Source organism: Pleurodeles waltl, chromosome 4_2 (assembly GCF_031143425.1).
Source record: "Pleurodeles waltl isolate 20211129_DDA chromosome 4_2, aPleWal1.hap1.20221129, whole genome shotgun sequence".
In the NCBI taxonomy this organism is placed as follows: domain Eukaryota; kingdom Metazoa; phylum Chordata; class Amphibia; order Caudata; family Salamandridae; genus Pleurodeles; species Pleurodeles waltl.
The window spans coordinates 80,579,681-80,595,816 of record NC_090443.1 but is presented as its reverse complement, the minus strand read 5'-3'; the positions used below and the strand labels follow the sequence as shown (position 1 = coordinate 80,595,816).

At 44.0% G+C, this 16,136-nt stretch overlaps 1 protein-coding gene across 2 annotated transcripts in view; it reads right to left on the bottom strand.

Moving 5' to 3' along the window:
• Nucleotides 1-16,136, bottom strand: part of LRP1 (LDL receptor related protein 1) — a 1,410,884-nt gene that overhangs the window by 1,302,729 nt on the left and 92,019 nt on the right. The gene's annotated exons all lie outside the window — the stretch shown is intronic.

The following is a 16,136-nucleotide window of genomic DNA, read 5'->3' as shown; positions in this document are numbered from 1 at the left end:
GCATTGTCAAAGCCTATTGGTCTCGCTACGAGACCGTTTGGGTTTGGCAATGTTAAAAATAACAAATGATGCAGCTGATGCATCATTTATGGGCGCACGCCGACACCGATCCATGTGCCCACAAAAAGAGGTGTGCATTTTTTCTTTTACCAATCCAAGATGGATTCGTAAAAAAAAAAAAAAAAAAGATTTGATTCAAATGCACTTTTTGATATAACACTAATGCTCTATCTTGATATGGCAGAACATTTGGAGGGGGATGGGGAGTGAAGCAGGCAGGGAACAAGGCAACAGAAGAAGGATGAAAGAGAAGGATGCATGTGGGGGAAAGAAGGGCAAGTGAGTCAACAATGAGGAAGCACACGATCCATTGATTTAAGCCCCAATGGCCAAGTGGTTAACCGAAGTCAAAAAATGGCAGTAGTCCACAACCCCACCTAAACCAGAACAATGGTTCCATCCAAAGCCAGGGTGAGACTCAGGGTACCACCAAGCTAGTTCACAAGTCTCTGTGTCTTGTTAGTTAGATTTCCGGTGCCTAGGAAGTTGGGGCACCATCACAGTTCAGGGAGGTCTCATTAGAGATCTAACTACGCACAAGCCGATGCAGACTGTGTTGGAATAGGCGTGCACTCAAGTATGTCCCTTGGCCAAGAGCTCATGTGTCAAATCTGGTCTGTAACCAGGAATAAGCGAACCATGATCAACCACACAACATTTAAGTAGAGACAGTAGCCATCCTTGATAAATAACATGGGTGCAGTCTGGGTGCACTTGCATGGACCAACATAATATATTGCTCTGGTAGAAAATGTAAGAAACTGAATCAGCTCCTGTTGACCCACCGTTTGTTAAGACTAATAAGATCTGTGTAGTCGGTGGGAGCACTTGTTGGAATCAAAGCTTTTCGTCCCTGCAATCGCTTAAAAAAGATATACAGATGTATGGGCCCTTTTCTCTTACTAATGTTTTAATCCAGCAATCAAAAACTGTTACTCTATATTACTTTTACTTGTTATAACCTACTGAGCTGCCCCCCATTTTGTAAATGACCTTAAATACACCACAGGAAGACAATAAGTCAAACCTAACGATCAATCACAGCTCCAACGGAGCAGAGAAAACATTTGCATTCTCCTTTATTAGTTACCAACAAGAAAATGTAACACGTCACTTTTTTTTGCTGATGCAAGTAATGGGCGATACAATAAATGGCCAGTCAGAACTAAATCTTCTAAGAAAAAGGAGGACTGTTGTAGGTCACAACTACAATGCACACAGAAGGAAAACAGTGCTAGCACTTTCAGTGTTTATATGCTAGATTTAGGGCTCGTTTCTAACCTCAGTTTTGAACAGATGATGTATCAGAACCCGCAGGGCGAGAGCAATGGTTCATTGGTGTCAGATTCATGGAGATTTGTTACAGCCCTCATGATATATCCAAAAAGGCCTCCGGTGAAGAGGACGAATCTTCATATCTATTTGTGGCTGGATGGAGGTAAATGCTGGCACCTGGGAGTACTGAGGTGGCTGGAAACCATGAAGGCTAGTTATCCTAGAAAGCGTCTCTGCAGTTTCTTGAAGCTTGGGGAAGCTTAGTCAACACTGGGAAATCCTGGCTTGCTAAACTGCAAGGGTCTCTTGGCTTCTAGGTAGTCACTCCCCAACTTCAAGCAAAATCTCAGTAAGTGAGGAGCTGGGGAGGTCTTCATTCCATTCATGGGTCTGCTCATCTCCTTGATGGGCAATCAAGCCCCATCTTCAAGGTTTTCTCCAGTAGTCACAGTTGAGTCCTAGCCCCCTGCATGCAGACAACCTCTATCAAACGTCCTGTGCCTGGCAAACATCTTCTACTCTGGTGTGCTGATCCTCCTAGAAGTTCAGACGAAATACACAGTTCTCGCCCAGAAGATTCTTCTTAGGGGTATTAAATGGAAGCAAAAGTCAAAGTGACAGATTACTTTAAACTTCGAGATTTTCCTCCACTCGAGAGAAGGCGTATTTATTTATTTTTTAATTCTGTTCCTAATAAGGGTTTTGAGGCAGACAGTATTGTTCACATTGCTAAGAACCAGTATATGTTAATGTTCATCTGAGAGACACATGGGTTGCCAAACGACCGTTGGCACACCACAGAACTGAGGGCAGCAGACTTTCGGTAACATTGAACATATAATATGGGACAAACTTCCACCAACTGAAACAAAGGTCAGTGTCTGGATCCAAGAAGCAATCTCTCCAACTTGAGGACAGCCACTGACATCTTGGGAAACCGTTCATATAACCAAGAAAACAGCAACAGAGTTGTGGTTGAGTCAACTAACCAGTACAGGGTTAAACTAGCAGAGGTGTTTAATCAAAGCGTAAAACTGGTGATGATCTACGAATGGGTTTAGGTTAAAAATAAAGACAGGGTGAGACCTGCATACCATGACTGCGATCAAACTGGTCATTTAATCTGTACAATATCAGCACCATTGTATAGACAGTTCACATTTTACATCGTCCGGTTTTCCCTTATAGTCATATATAAATATACCTAGCATGCTATGCTACTTTTCTATGTGCAGTAATTATAAATCAAGGCATATAGGCGTTTGCAAAGCACAAGGGGTTAAATTAATTTAGTGAGAGAAAAAGGGCATTAACTAAGAGCTGTGTAGGATCCCAGCTTTTTTCTGCTGTCAACTTGATCTAGAATGTTATTTTAGAGACAAGCGGCACCGATAAACTGTACGATACAAGTAATAATGAGGATTTTGAAAGTCATACTGTAGTAGTGAGAGGGAGGAAGTGACTTTATTGGTTCATTTGTTCCAAACAGCATGCACAATTTGGTCGCATTTATTTTCATTGACAAGGCATAAATGTACACATCTTAAAGTTTGCTAACCTATCAGAAAAATAAGAAGGCAGGTTCAGAGGAAAGTCAAAACAATTTGGTTCACAACTGGCTATGTTCTTTAGAGGATGGGCTGTAAAATAAAAATCACCAGGACCCAAAAATTACGAATTGATTTCACTGATCGATGGATCAGAAACTTCCTGGACACCATTGAAGCCAAGGGGTCCTTTTTCTGACAAAGACCAAAAATACCTATAACAGGTTGGTTTAAAACCCCTTCTCTACCGTTCAAAGAAACCTTTTAGCCACACTAACAGTGGTTGGTGACATTCTGCGCCGGTAGAGAGCAGTTAACCGCACAGATGTTCGCTGTTTTACAGCTGTATTGGCAGTTACCGGAGTTCATCATTACTTTGTAGATGCGGTTTGAAGCAGGGGCGCTCTCCATGAAGAGGGGGTAGGGTGGGGGTTCACTTCAGTAGGTTTATTAGGGCGGACGTTTATGTTACCGATATAACCGATTTTGCAGTACGTCTTCCAAAGAGAATTTAAACAAAAAATAAAAACACAAACAAAAGCCATTACTGATAATGCACCAAGATGAACACGAAGGTTAGCCTAAGAAAAAAAGTATTTTGTTTTGTTAATTGCAATTGTGAGGAGCCAACCCCCAATGTTAAGGCATAGGAACGCATTCTCTAACACCCTTTTATGCTGATCGACCAGACTGGAGAAATCATCATTTGTTTTGAGTTTAGTTCACCGTGTTAGCTAGAGAATATGTATAGTGTTGGGAGTCAAAATGCTTTGAGAGTTAATGTGCAAGAAAAGGGACTTTGATCTTGGGAGAACTTTGTGGCGTTGTGTGTGTGTGTGTTGGTGCATGAGCCAAGGGACTTTCCAATCTTCTCTCGCAAAGGCATGAGGGGTGAAAACAATTGTCCTTACTCTGCACGTATAATACTTTCACACAACCATCACAAGCCAGGCCAGTGTCTGTGTCCTGTGATGCAACGCTGTGAACGTGAGGGTGAGTTACATTTATCATACACGCCAACTCTCCGGATTTAAACAGTAGACTCCGTATTTTACAAAGCCAAAGATGGCTTCATTTCAGCTTTCTTCCTCTTAGAAAAGCCTCCCCTTCAAAGCATGTCGACTGGGAAATTAATTTCCACATTGGCCTGTCTCTTTTATACATCAGTGTGGTGCTCTGAGGTGAGTTGTCAGACTTGGTTGTGGTTGTCCTAAGGGAGTAAAGTGGAAGGAGCCGCAATGCAATCTTCACATTCACCCAGTCACAAGTAAACAAGTCCTACAGCGTGTTAAGGTTAGGCCTTAAGGTTTGTATAGTATCTTCAAACACAGTACAGTACTGAAGCACTTCCATAGTCTGGTGCCTGGCCAATTGGGACAATCTGTTTGCTGGTGTAGGGCCTGACAGAGAATAACAAATTAAAGGAAGTCTTCATGGAAATTCAATAAGAGTTGGAGAAATTACCCCCGCGCAGCTGCTACCTGTGTTTGCCTGGTTGATAGAGGTATGTGGTGGTCCACAGATTAACTAGTGGAGAAAGAGGTTTTGTTACATTACTCTGGATGACAAAATGAATGCAGTGCGGTGTTGTGTAGTGTGTCTATGGGGGAGGAAAGAAGCAAGGTGCAGACAGACCCAAGCCCCTGTGTCCTTAGGATCACATTGTCTTTGATTGCTGGGAGAACATTTTAAACTAAAAGCTACATTCCTTTCACTGCGCCGACTCAACAAATCTAGAAGCCAATTATGCCATTATGTGAATACCTTCGGACAGAGATTTGGCAGTTGCGCCTGGGGGTTCAAACTCGATCTATCCATACCCAATTTGCAAACTTAGCTACAAGCTTAGTAAATATTAGCCCTTTCAATGTGCCAGTTGCCTGCCTTTTCTTAACATAAGATAATCAGGGATGCTTCCAATAGAGTTAACACCCTTTCCTACAGAAGCCAAAGCTTAAGCTGAACCCATCATTGAATCCTAGTTAGCTTATAGCGTCTATAAAGTCACCCTCTGGATCCCCTCATGAGCTATGTCCTGCCAACCATCTGAAACCTGTGTGCTTCTGAAGGAACACCTACTGAGATTCTTCCTGTTTTCTTGTACAATGTATAGTCAGTGCCCCATGAGCAGAGGGCAGGCAGCTGTTACACCCCTGAGGGGAAAAACACCCCTCAACAAAGGCCATTACTGTCATTTTCACCTTCTTTTATAGTACCCTATCTAGGTAGAATATTGCAGAAGCTTGTAGCCATACCTTGGTTCAAAGATCTGCAAAGAAAATTTATCAGACATCTTTCAGCCAGGCCTTAGACCCGGTCACAGCAATAAGTTATGGTGCTCCAAGCTACAGCCAGCCTTTGAAGACTGGTGGATGGGTTCTGGTGTCTGCTCCCGTACACTTGTGTAACTCTGTCACATTCAACGCCATGGACTATGCCACTGGCGTCAAAACCTTAAAAGAGGCCGCCAGAAAAGTATTAAAATGGATTCCATCCTTTCTTACCAACAGAGTTCAGGGGGTTTCACTTGCCCTTTCAGGTCTAATCACAGGATGACAATCTGTGGTGTTTCCCACGGTTGCACACTCCCCACTGCTGCTCAGTCTGTACAAGTGCCCTCTTGCTAGGTTATTAAATCAGTTTGGGGTATGATATATGCATTTATATGACACAGTTATCTTCACCGTCTCATGCTGTTAGAAATGCATTTCTTATAGCTCTATTCAGGACATTCTGAACAACTGCCTGTCAATCCCTTAATGGTAGATGTCCTCCGATTTCTTGAAACCGAACCCTCCACCACTGAGGTCCTGCTTACTATCCTCAGTACTGATCAACGGGCAGAGATTTCCTGGCACACTTCAATGTGCTCTCGACCTGCCCCCGTTCCAAATAACCGTTCCCTTCAGCTCAGAGTTCAAGACAATCCTCCCTCTTTTCTGGAAACTGACTTCCACATACTAGAAGTGAAATTGTTTAATCTGTCAAGACTGGGCTGTGCAAACTCAATTTAACTGGCCTTCCTAACAAACTGATCCAACGTCTTTAACTTGTGCAAACCACAGCAGCCCACCTTCTGGCCGGCTGTACCAAGAAGGACCATATTACATTCATCTTAAATTCCCTTCACTGGTTTGTCACATAATTACTTGTAAATTGATGATGATTCTGCGTTGTTCACAAACGTTTGTCATTTTTTCAGTCTTCTAAATTCTCATAGTTCATCCCATTAAAAATGAGAGTGCAGCCAACCTATTCCTCTCCTCTATCCACAAATCACAGGCAGTCTCATGGAGTGAAAAAAATCTTTTCATAGCTGCTACAAAAATCTGGAGCTTCCTGTCTTTAGCCTTACAATCTGAAACAGGCCTTCTTCACTTTAGAGAACAACTAAAAACACGGCTGATTAAACGTCTTTAACCCAGGGCATTATTGTTAGGTTTTGTTACCCCTACAGCACCAGGAGACTCCTGCGAACAAAAGTTTTATAAATACCTCCTTACATGACATAGTGCAACAAAAGAAGTGAGGTGCTGATAAAGGGGGATTAAATGTTTGTTATTGGATAATATATCATGAAAACACAGCTTTGTTCCCATCTGATTTACTTGAAAATCCATAGCCACATTTTTCAACATGAATCGTAATTTTAGACCATTAGGAGTAGCAACCCGTTGTCCTTGCAAGCTGTGATCCAGACCTTTAGAACAGACCTCTGTAGTGGCTAATAAGGGACTCCAACTTTTTGTGTTAAAAAAGAGCTCCTCTTTTCCACATCTTTAACTAGCTAGCTTTCTTTCTAGAGCCAGGGCATGAATTGACAGCTACTTTGACGCAGGTAGCTCTGGTTACTTTGATAAATGAATATCTGGAAAAGACATAATGGCTTAAAGCAAGTCACGATTGCAAGGGTAGGGTGCATGCCGTATGCACCAGTTCTTAATTTGGGCCAGTGTTTGCCGATGCTCTGCACCAGCACTTATTTCTAAACACTAGTACTTATTTATGATAGTACACCACAAGGTGGCACTCTGTTTTTGAGCAATGAAGGTAAGTACAGTGTTTAGCATTTCAGTATGCTAAAAACATCAATAAGAATAGCTTTTCCAGGCTTTCCCTGGAGCTCTGGGTGTAACTGATATTGTCCAAAATTTCACACTTACTTAAGTGGGATGGTTAGTAAGTAAAGCTGACTTCATTCAGCAGTAGTGGCTGGAACTGTCAGTGGTGCCAGCTGTGGAAGCAGACCTTGGGCCCTGGCACTTACATTTTTGCCAATTAAGCAATAACAAATAAGTTCTTATGTACATGTAAAGCCCGGGAAAAGAGAGAGATTTTAGCTCCTGAGGTTCTAGAATAAAACTGCAGCCAATCACAACCAACCTTACCACGTGCAAAATGCTATGTTGGACTGCCAAGAAACAGGTTATGAGTTTGTGGACACCAATCACAATCAACATAGAAGAACCGTGCAGGGCTCAGTTCAGAAAAGAAGTGCTAGCCTATGTAAACGGTCAGCCAAAGACTTTGGGCATCTGCTTGAGAGAGATCAATGGACGGTCTATGAGCACAGATTTTTCAAGGGGTGCGAATTTGAACTGACAAATTTTCAACATAGCAAAGAAACTAGAGCTAATTCTAGACAGATTAGCATAGCCAATGCTGGTTTTAAACATCGCTTTTCTGTCTCCGTTTACTAAATCATTCGGGGGTCTTATAGGCAACGACAGAATACTTTTTAAAGTGAGTTAATCTTGTGTACCCTGAAAGGGACAAAAATACTGGCTGTAGGTGATTTCCCTATTTTTATTTAACAGCTCTTATAATACTCCTCAGTCAAACCCAGGCCCTAACTTGTTAAATCCTGGAATAAATGCTTTGTAGTAGTCCCTTTTCAATGAACTTCCTCTGCCCTCTGCAGCCCACGGTGTTCTGGAGGCCAGTCTCCACGCAACGCACATACAGGAACCACAGCACGGAAAACGTGAAGGAGAATTTGCCAGTTTCTAATAAAGCATGCTTAGATCCTCACTGCTCGTGCTTGGATTACCAACAGGGCGAGAACAATAAAGTGGATAAAGATGGGGGTAAGTACTGGGCTGGAAAGAGATGCCCAGATCGAGCAGGCGCTGACGAACAAACACCCTGTTTGCTCTCCTGGCAGGCGCTGGGCCCGCTTTCGCTTGAAAAGAGTTGTCGTTTATGGTGCGTTTTGTAAGCAGCAGCAGTCCCGGCACACAAAAAACACTTTCCAACAACTCCCTAAGCTAAATCTTCACTTTTATACGGATACACTCCCACTGATGCCGCAGAGAAGTCCCAGGCCCGAGCTAGCCCATCGTTGCCGCCCGTGCCGGAGAGCGCGAGCCCTCCAGTGCGTTAGTCTGCAACCCACCACGTGAGGCACTGCTGGGCATTCACCCGCCTTCGGGCAATGTGGGTGTAACACGACGTAAAACACTTCCCAACTAGTGCCAGCCTTTGGTATGTGCCAGCTGGGCCTATACCAGGGTGCACACATCCAAAGGGGCGCAGGAGCAGCTTGCTGCAGGCTCACTCCGCGTTGAGTTCCACGAAAGGTAAGTTTAAACACTGTTTCTATGGCTGGTGGCAACAGTCTTTACGTTTTGTCTCGGTCTTCTCATGGCGCTCCTTAATTTTACCCCCATCTCATGTTCCTCCTACTCCACGAACATTTTTGGCAGACAATTAAAGCAGTCGAGTAGAATGGGCCTCTCTCCAGCCCACATTTATCGACCAAGCCCTTGTACAGTGGTTAGACATCTGCCATCAAAAGCAGGGCCTAGCCAAAGGTACCCGTCAGTGACCAGTATCTGAAGCTATAGTACAATATAGGACGTGTTTGGACCTCAGAGACCTGCACCATTACAAACTATTGGTGCCTGTGTTGGTTCTCTAGGTCTTTACTCAAGGAGACGTGTTTTCTAGTGATGGATGCCCACTTCACCCCGTGCATTAAGTGCAAGGTTCATTAAGATGTCCCTCCGGACACCCTTGAGTGACAGAATTACCCATGTAGTACAACATGAATGTATGCAATTCCCAGCCTCTCATATACAATATGTAGCATAAAGAGCAATTAAATAACATTTTCCAGTTTTAGTCTGGAAGGTAAATGCTTAGTGCGGCCATTCGCTTTTTATCCTATGTGCAGCTTTCCTTATACATGCCTAAATTGTTCAAAATGTACAACTCCTGAATAAACTTGGTGTACAGTCTGATCTCAAATGAGACAAAACCAAGAATCTCAAAATAATTTGTCATATTCGTTCATATTCCTATCTCTTCTGCAAAACTGCCCGTGGCAAGCACAGGGATTTGCACTCTCTCCTTGGAGAATAAGTGCATTTCTTCTGATCCTATTTGCAGACATGAAAGGCAGACAACAGCAAGCCCCCTTGTGGAAAGCTGCATCACCAAGTGCTGGCAGCACTTCTACATGCCGGGCAAGTACTGCTTTAGCACATCCATCTTTGCAGCATGCTCCTTCCCATCACGTTACCACCCCAGATACCTTAAGCTGAGCATGGAAGGAAACAAGTCTGTGCTTTGTTCAGAGAGCGGATTAGTGTTGGATGTCGGTAATGCGATGGAGCCAGGGGCCTGTCACAAATCATTTTCCATTTTTTTCCCCATTCACACCTCACGTGAACCGATTACAAAGCAGATAATGTTTTAGGATACGGAGACACTGTGGGCACAGGTCAGACATTCAAACAAGCCCATTTGCGGAGGGTATCTTGGCTAAGCTGATGAGGCCTCCACAGGGTAAACCGTAATGCTCACAAGTGATTTGGCAAGCCGCTCTGCCGATCTAACACTTTCCCCAACTGGTACGTTTCCAACAACCACAGAACTGTCAAATGATCAGTGGATCAATACCATCTAGAGAAGTTGTCCATCGAAATTCATTTGACTTTTGCGCTGGACACCTTGTACCCTGGAAGCTTTGTATCCATCAGTACTTAAGAAACTTGGGCGAATTTCTTAGGTCTATATAGTGAACTATATGGAACACTTAGGTTGGTATTAAGTTAAAATTCAAGAATGACCCTCCATCCCAGCATGGAGGGCTAAAATAAAGCAAGATGGTAAGTAGAATTATCGATTGAAGTTCTATCAGGCCGAATCTTAAGAGTAATAGTTTAAGAACCTTACATTTCCTCTGGGACAAAAGAATTTGCTTATATGAAGTTCCAAGTCACTCTTGAGCTGAAAGAGAAGTTGTTGTTTTCAGGGATTTGGAAAGCGAGAGATGGAGCCGTGAACTAGCGAGAACAAGCATCAACTTCTTAATCAACTAGTGATGGTAACGGTAGGTCAGCAAGGCAAGTTTAAAGTGCGGGGGATTTATCTGCAGATACATCAAAAGAGTGATTGTGACCGGCCTGTGGTTGTGAGGAACTCGTGCTAGTTTTAGGAACTATACAGAGAGAGATCTAGATTTGGGTAATGACTGGGCACCAGAGGAATTGTCACCCGAGTGACCGTTTACAGCTGTGTGTGACCCCATATGCACTGGTTGACATCTGAACCCTTTTCACATCATATGACAAATTTCACTGGCTTCTGTTTGCCTGTTGCTGACTGGCCAAGTGTAGAGCGTTAACTCGTACATGTATTTATTGAAAACCAAGTTAGAAGGTTCTTCTTTGCAAATATGGGCAGCTAGGCATTAGTTCTCAGACAGCCGAGATTGTACATTGTGCATTAACCTAGAAGAAGAGAATGGACTTAGTTTTCAAAACCAGGAAACAACTAAAACAGACTTGGCACACTGGGCCAAACGTCTAAATGCACAGTACAAACAAAAAGTTAAAGTTCTCAAGCTATAAGGAGGGAACACAGCGACTTGCTTTGGTCAAATTAACATTATTTTTAGGTCCGGCCTAGGGGCCAGATCTCTCTCTCTAGTTTCATGTACTCCAAAAAAATGTATGTACATACATAGGGGGCTTTCAGTCAGTCTTCTTCAGCCATTGGTCTGTTGGTGTGTGCTTCACATATTGCTTCTGCCCACCACAGCATGGAGCAAAGAGACAAAAGACTTCTGTCTTTGGCTGTCTTCACTATGAGTGACATCATTTTGCTTGTGCACATTAGCACAGCCCCCACCAAAGGACTTCAGTTGTAAGCCAGGGCTGGAGGGTCAAGGTCTGCCTTATTTACACGTTTTAAACTTTATTTCGATGGAACATACTTTACTTTTTATGAGTGCACACCCCTGTTAGATGGTGGCATTTTTACTTATTATTTCTACTTTTATAATACCTACTGCATTTTTTTTTTTATTGAAGGCTGGCAAACGCAGATCTATTATCTTGGCAAGTGGTTGTTTAAAGACGTTTCCAATCATAGCTGTTGGTACAAAAGGTCCCATTACTTAGACGTAAGGTATAATTGGGGACGAGACAATCTTGAAAACATGGCTTAGTTTTCTTTTTCTGTTCAAAATACTGAAATAAGACGGTAACCTCCATTTAAGTCCTTTCGCAGACTATTAGGAAAGATGTCACAGAGTAAAGGCAGATCACATTTCAGTAATATTCAGGAAGGAATACAAAGGCAAACAGGTGCCTGCTGAGTTACAGCTTAATTAGTCCTTAATCACACTGCAGCGAAACTGAACGTCGTGCTAAATTATCCAAATAAACACTTTATATCGTGTAAAGGTGCGGGCTGAACAAAGTCTTGCTATTCAACCGCCTATCAGGTTAGCCCGCCCCCTCACGGTGCAACTCAGGTGAAGGGGAGCAGGCTCAGGAGACATTACCAGCCACTTGTAAGCAATTGCAGATTGCCAAAGACACGCACTGCAAATCTAAACCACCTCTTGGCACTAGCTGTTTAGGCCAGCGACTGCCTTAAGGCAATCCGAGTTTGATTTCTAGCCATGGAGGACGTTAAGTGTCTTAAGATGGTCCTGATGTAAATCTGTCAAAATGGCAAACCTCTCTGGGGCTTTTAAAAACGTGTTGGGAGGCAGTCTCGTTGTGCTTTTCAGAATAATATATAAGTCTAGACATTACTTTTGAAAACTTAAACGCTTTCCAAAAAGTCAGCTTTGCCGACTTTGCTTAGAAACAATATGCTTGTGTTCTCTCATAAGGTGAAGGAGTAGCTTGTTCCTACACTTCAGGCTTCCAACAGAGGGGCTTCTGTTTCACAGTGGTAAGCAATGGGGCTCGAGGACCACAGGGCACCACAAGAGGCTATTTGCACTCCAAGGCCCGGCCCGAGCCCCACAGGACCGTAGGGCTGGTCTGAAAATATCTATGTGCGACATGTTCTTGTGTTTTTTACCTCTCACGGCCAGCCTCAAACCTTTCATCTGCATCTACCACTCATCTGCGGGCAACATGCACCTCTGCCTACATGATGTTGTGAATCAAGGAATTTGCAACCCCCCTGGGACACTCATCTCCAAAAAGGTCTAGATGAGATTAAAGTTTGGTGGGCTGTCCTGGATCATTTCCTTCCTACCCGACACATCCTAGGACTCCGAGCAATCCATTTTTCATCTGAAAAAAGTAAAAATAAATAAATTAATAATATACCAACTTGTCTTTGAGGCAAAGACAAATGATGAATTTTCTTGAATGCCCCGAATAGAGCTGTGGCCATCAACACACCACTGAAGTACAGGTTTTTACACGACAACCCTATGACAGAGTTTTTCCAGAAGACCAACCTCCATTGCAGAGGCCAGAATGTCACAGATCAGTTAGCTTTAGCAATTCAACCTCGAAGTCAATCTTTTCCATTATCCAAGGACAATGTAACATTCTTAAGCAGCACTACTGAAAATTCCCAAGGTGTGATGTTGTGTCAAAGGCATTATGAGAACAAGACTGGCTTTCCTCCAGGTGAATCCTAATGTCATTGTAACTCCTAACCTTACGTGGGCCGCTCATTGCATACAGGAAGCATAAATCATCAAATTAACCAGAGAGGCGCATTGGGATCAAAAACAGCAGTGATGAACACCTTACTTTTAAAAATATCCATCGCACTTGATGAGACAAAAAAATGACATTGCACATTTTGAGAGGACCACAAATTCCTTCAGACATCTAGCTAAGGATCTCCCATTAGAATCACAAGAGGGTAGAAGCTGTGAGTATGCAAAGTCTTACCAGGAAATGGGAACAACGAAGCACCAATGTTTACAAGCAAAGTCTCAGAATACTGAAGAGAAAGTCAACATGCCTTTGTAATAAGGTTCTCACTGCTAACGTGACACATTTAGGGGAGAATTTTGCCTATCACAGACCGATTTACCGTCCTTGAGGCTGATCAGTGTGATGAGAGTAATTTTGTTTGATAATTCCTTCACAGGTACCAGTACAGTGCCTTGAGACCAATGAATAGCACCAAGTGCCATCCAAAAGACAACTAAGTACCATTTCTTCAACACTCTGCCTTGATTAACTTGCTGGCCCAGTCCACTGGGATGAATATCCAGAAGGTATGTACAACACATCAGTGTACATCCAAGGCTCCCATAAAAAAATACAGAACACATTAAGACAGGGTCCTGGCACACAATCAACACACCCCAAAATGCCTTTGACTGTTTAGTTCAGCAAGTTACCACCCACTTCCTTTTACACGTATACTTCTGCCATGCAATGGGTGCGCATGCCACTGGAGAAGATACATAAAGGATTAAGAACAGCCCTAATGTGTCACCCATCGACCACCAAGGACATCCGGGCACATCTTTCTGAAGTGCACCATCATCTAGCCGAGGAACATTTCCGGATACATTGACAGCGGATTCTCCTCAAACTGAATCCGACTCCTGCCTGCCAAGTAACCATTTAGAAAGTCACCCCTGGACTGCTGAAGGCTTTAAAAATGCAAAAATTAAAACGTGTGACAGAAAAAGGTGCACGGCAGGGGAGTAGATATAGGTCATATCCGGTCCCACACTACCTTTTTGAAGGATTTCACCCAAAGAGTCAATGTACATGCAAAAAGTGCGGTGTGCAAATACACAGGGGAAAAGACCCGCACTTAATTTCGATGACTCCAAGAAGAACTGAGTACAACATGTAGGGTAACTTTAAACATAAGCAGGAGGCAAGGACAACCAGCCCGAGCGACGTCTCATACACGTTCAACAATCACAGATTCCGTCTGGCCTGACGGGGGCTGCGCTTGAAATGGGTGAAGCACTGTCGGATCGAAACTGCTCTCCCTCGGCGCCCTTTTGTATGACGACCATGTCCACGAGCACTGCAACCATTCGTACTACCCCGGAAGTCTGTCCCCATCAACAGGGGGGCGACTTTTCGGTGAGTTTAGTGGAGGGCAGGCGGACAGCCACGAACAGGAAGGCGTCGGGTAGCCTGTGGCGGGATGAGGTTTGCTCAAAAGTAAAATAAATCTGTCTATTCTATTGGCCCACTTTACAGGCCCTGTGAGGGCGAACAGTTAACAGCGAAATCTGTTCCAAAGGCAGGAATGTCACAGGCCTGAAAAGATCAAAGCTTCTCTTTCCAGAAGAGACAAGGCAAGGGGATGATGACTCGGGCAGATGCTTCCTTCCCCGTGCCTGAGCACCACATGTGCCAGGAGCATTTCGTGAAGGCCAGACGCCAGCCAGACCCTCGGGCCTCTGGGCACACAGCCACATCTGTCATTTTAAAATGTCTGCAAAAATGTGAGAAATGCCTCGAAATTCCGCATTTTGCCCATCTGGCCCCCAAAGGAGTGAGTCTAAAGGGCAGACTGGTCTTCTCCAACCTCCCTGCTCCAGGATCCTCTGGGAGCATAGCTCCTCAAGGCTGCTTCGGTTATAACTGCGGCATCATGGTGTCCTTTTCTTTTACCTTGGAACCATTTTCAACCCACTGCCTGCCACATTTTGAATCCTACCCAACAAATGTCGGTAGTGCCTCAAGCATCTACTGGGGATCAAAATATCATGTGAAATGGTCTCTCACTCTGCCTGATAGTGAGCGGGTGCTCGTTAGGCAACCCTCCCGATACCCCAATCCTGTCATCCACACACAATCTAGCCCCGCACACTGTAGTTCCGTCTCCTTTCCATGGGCTTACTTTCGGAGACCATCCATCCACTCAGCCACCTCTGCCCTGGAGCCAGCACTTCTCTTCACAGTAGACCGCTCCAACTCCACTTTCAGAAAGGCCTAAATACGTTCTGCGTCACCTGACCTGCTCCTCAGTCAGAGCTGCATATGTCTCCGTCCTCTCCGCCTCGACAAGCAAGTTCAAAGCATAGTCAGTACCCCTCTTGCACGTAAAAGTATATAAAATAAACACGTTCACATTTGGTTCACAAAGGTCGCCTGTCTAGGACTCCAGTACTGTTAGCCAACAAGTAAGCGCTGCAGTGTTTAGGAGTGTAAAAATAACTACAGACCAAGGCTGATGGTGGCTCTAGATGAAAGTATGGCGACTAATGGAAGCAAGCAGTGCTCTGCTCATTTTCATGCAACTCGTAAGAGGAAAGGTTGTGGAATGACGCGCCTCTGACTTTGCCGTCTCACAGAAGCAATAGAAAGGGACGCCAACAGACTAAGGAACTGACATTAATATCCCTTGAGCGTGAGACGCCTGGGGCTTTCAGATCGCTCTCTGGTCCCAGAGACTAATCTGCTATTTCAACACTACAATTCGAAAAAAACTAAGAAACAAACTTCACAAAACTTAAGTTTCTTCCAGCCATAAGTGATGGCCAACCTGAATGACCAGGGTGACAACTAGTCTGTCACTGTGAAGATCCGAAGGCAAGAAATTACCAAGACTTGACCATGAACAACCTGTTTTGTGGACTGACCAGAATTCACAAAACAATAAATAATAGGGTGGAAAGGTGTGATCTGGTTTCTTGTCCCTCTGAGCGACTGATTCAGAAAGAGACCAAGAGTTGTACTGATGCAGAAGCTTCGCTATGAATGGGAGACAATCACTCTGAAGCAGAGGGGAGGCAGAGTTTTTGAGCGAGGACTGGCCTCTCCGGTGCACGGCTCAATGCTACTCAGGTGTAGGATGGATGGTAAATGGTGGTAGAAAGAAGTTATGCACAACGTCCTTTTATCCTGAAAAGAAGTGTGCCTGATACAATACCACAATGGGGCACTGCACCAAGGAGACTCCCACTTCCCAAGTCTTCTTCTCTTCTACCACCATTTTGTGAGCCTCAGCATCTTCCCTGTGTCCTAATACAGCCCAGTGTTCACGGACTGCAAAAAGATCTAGGTA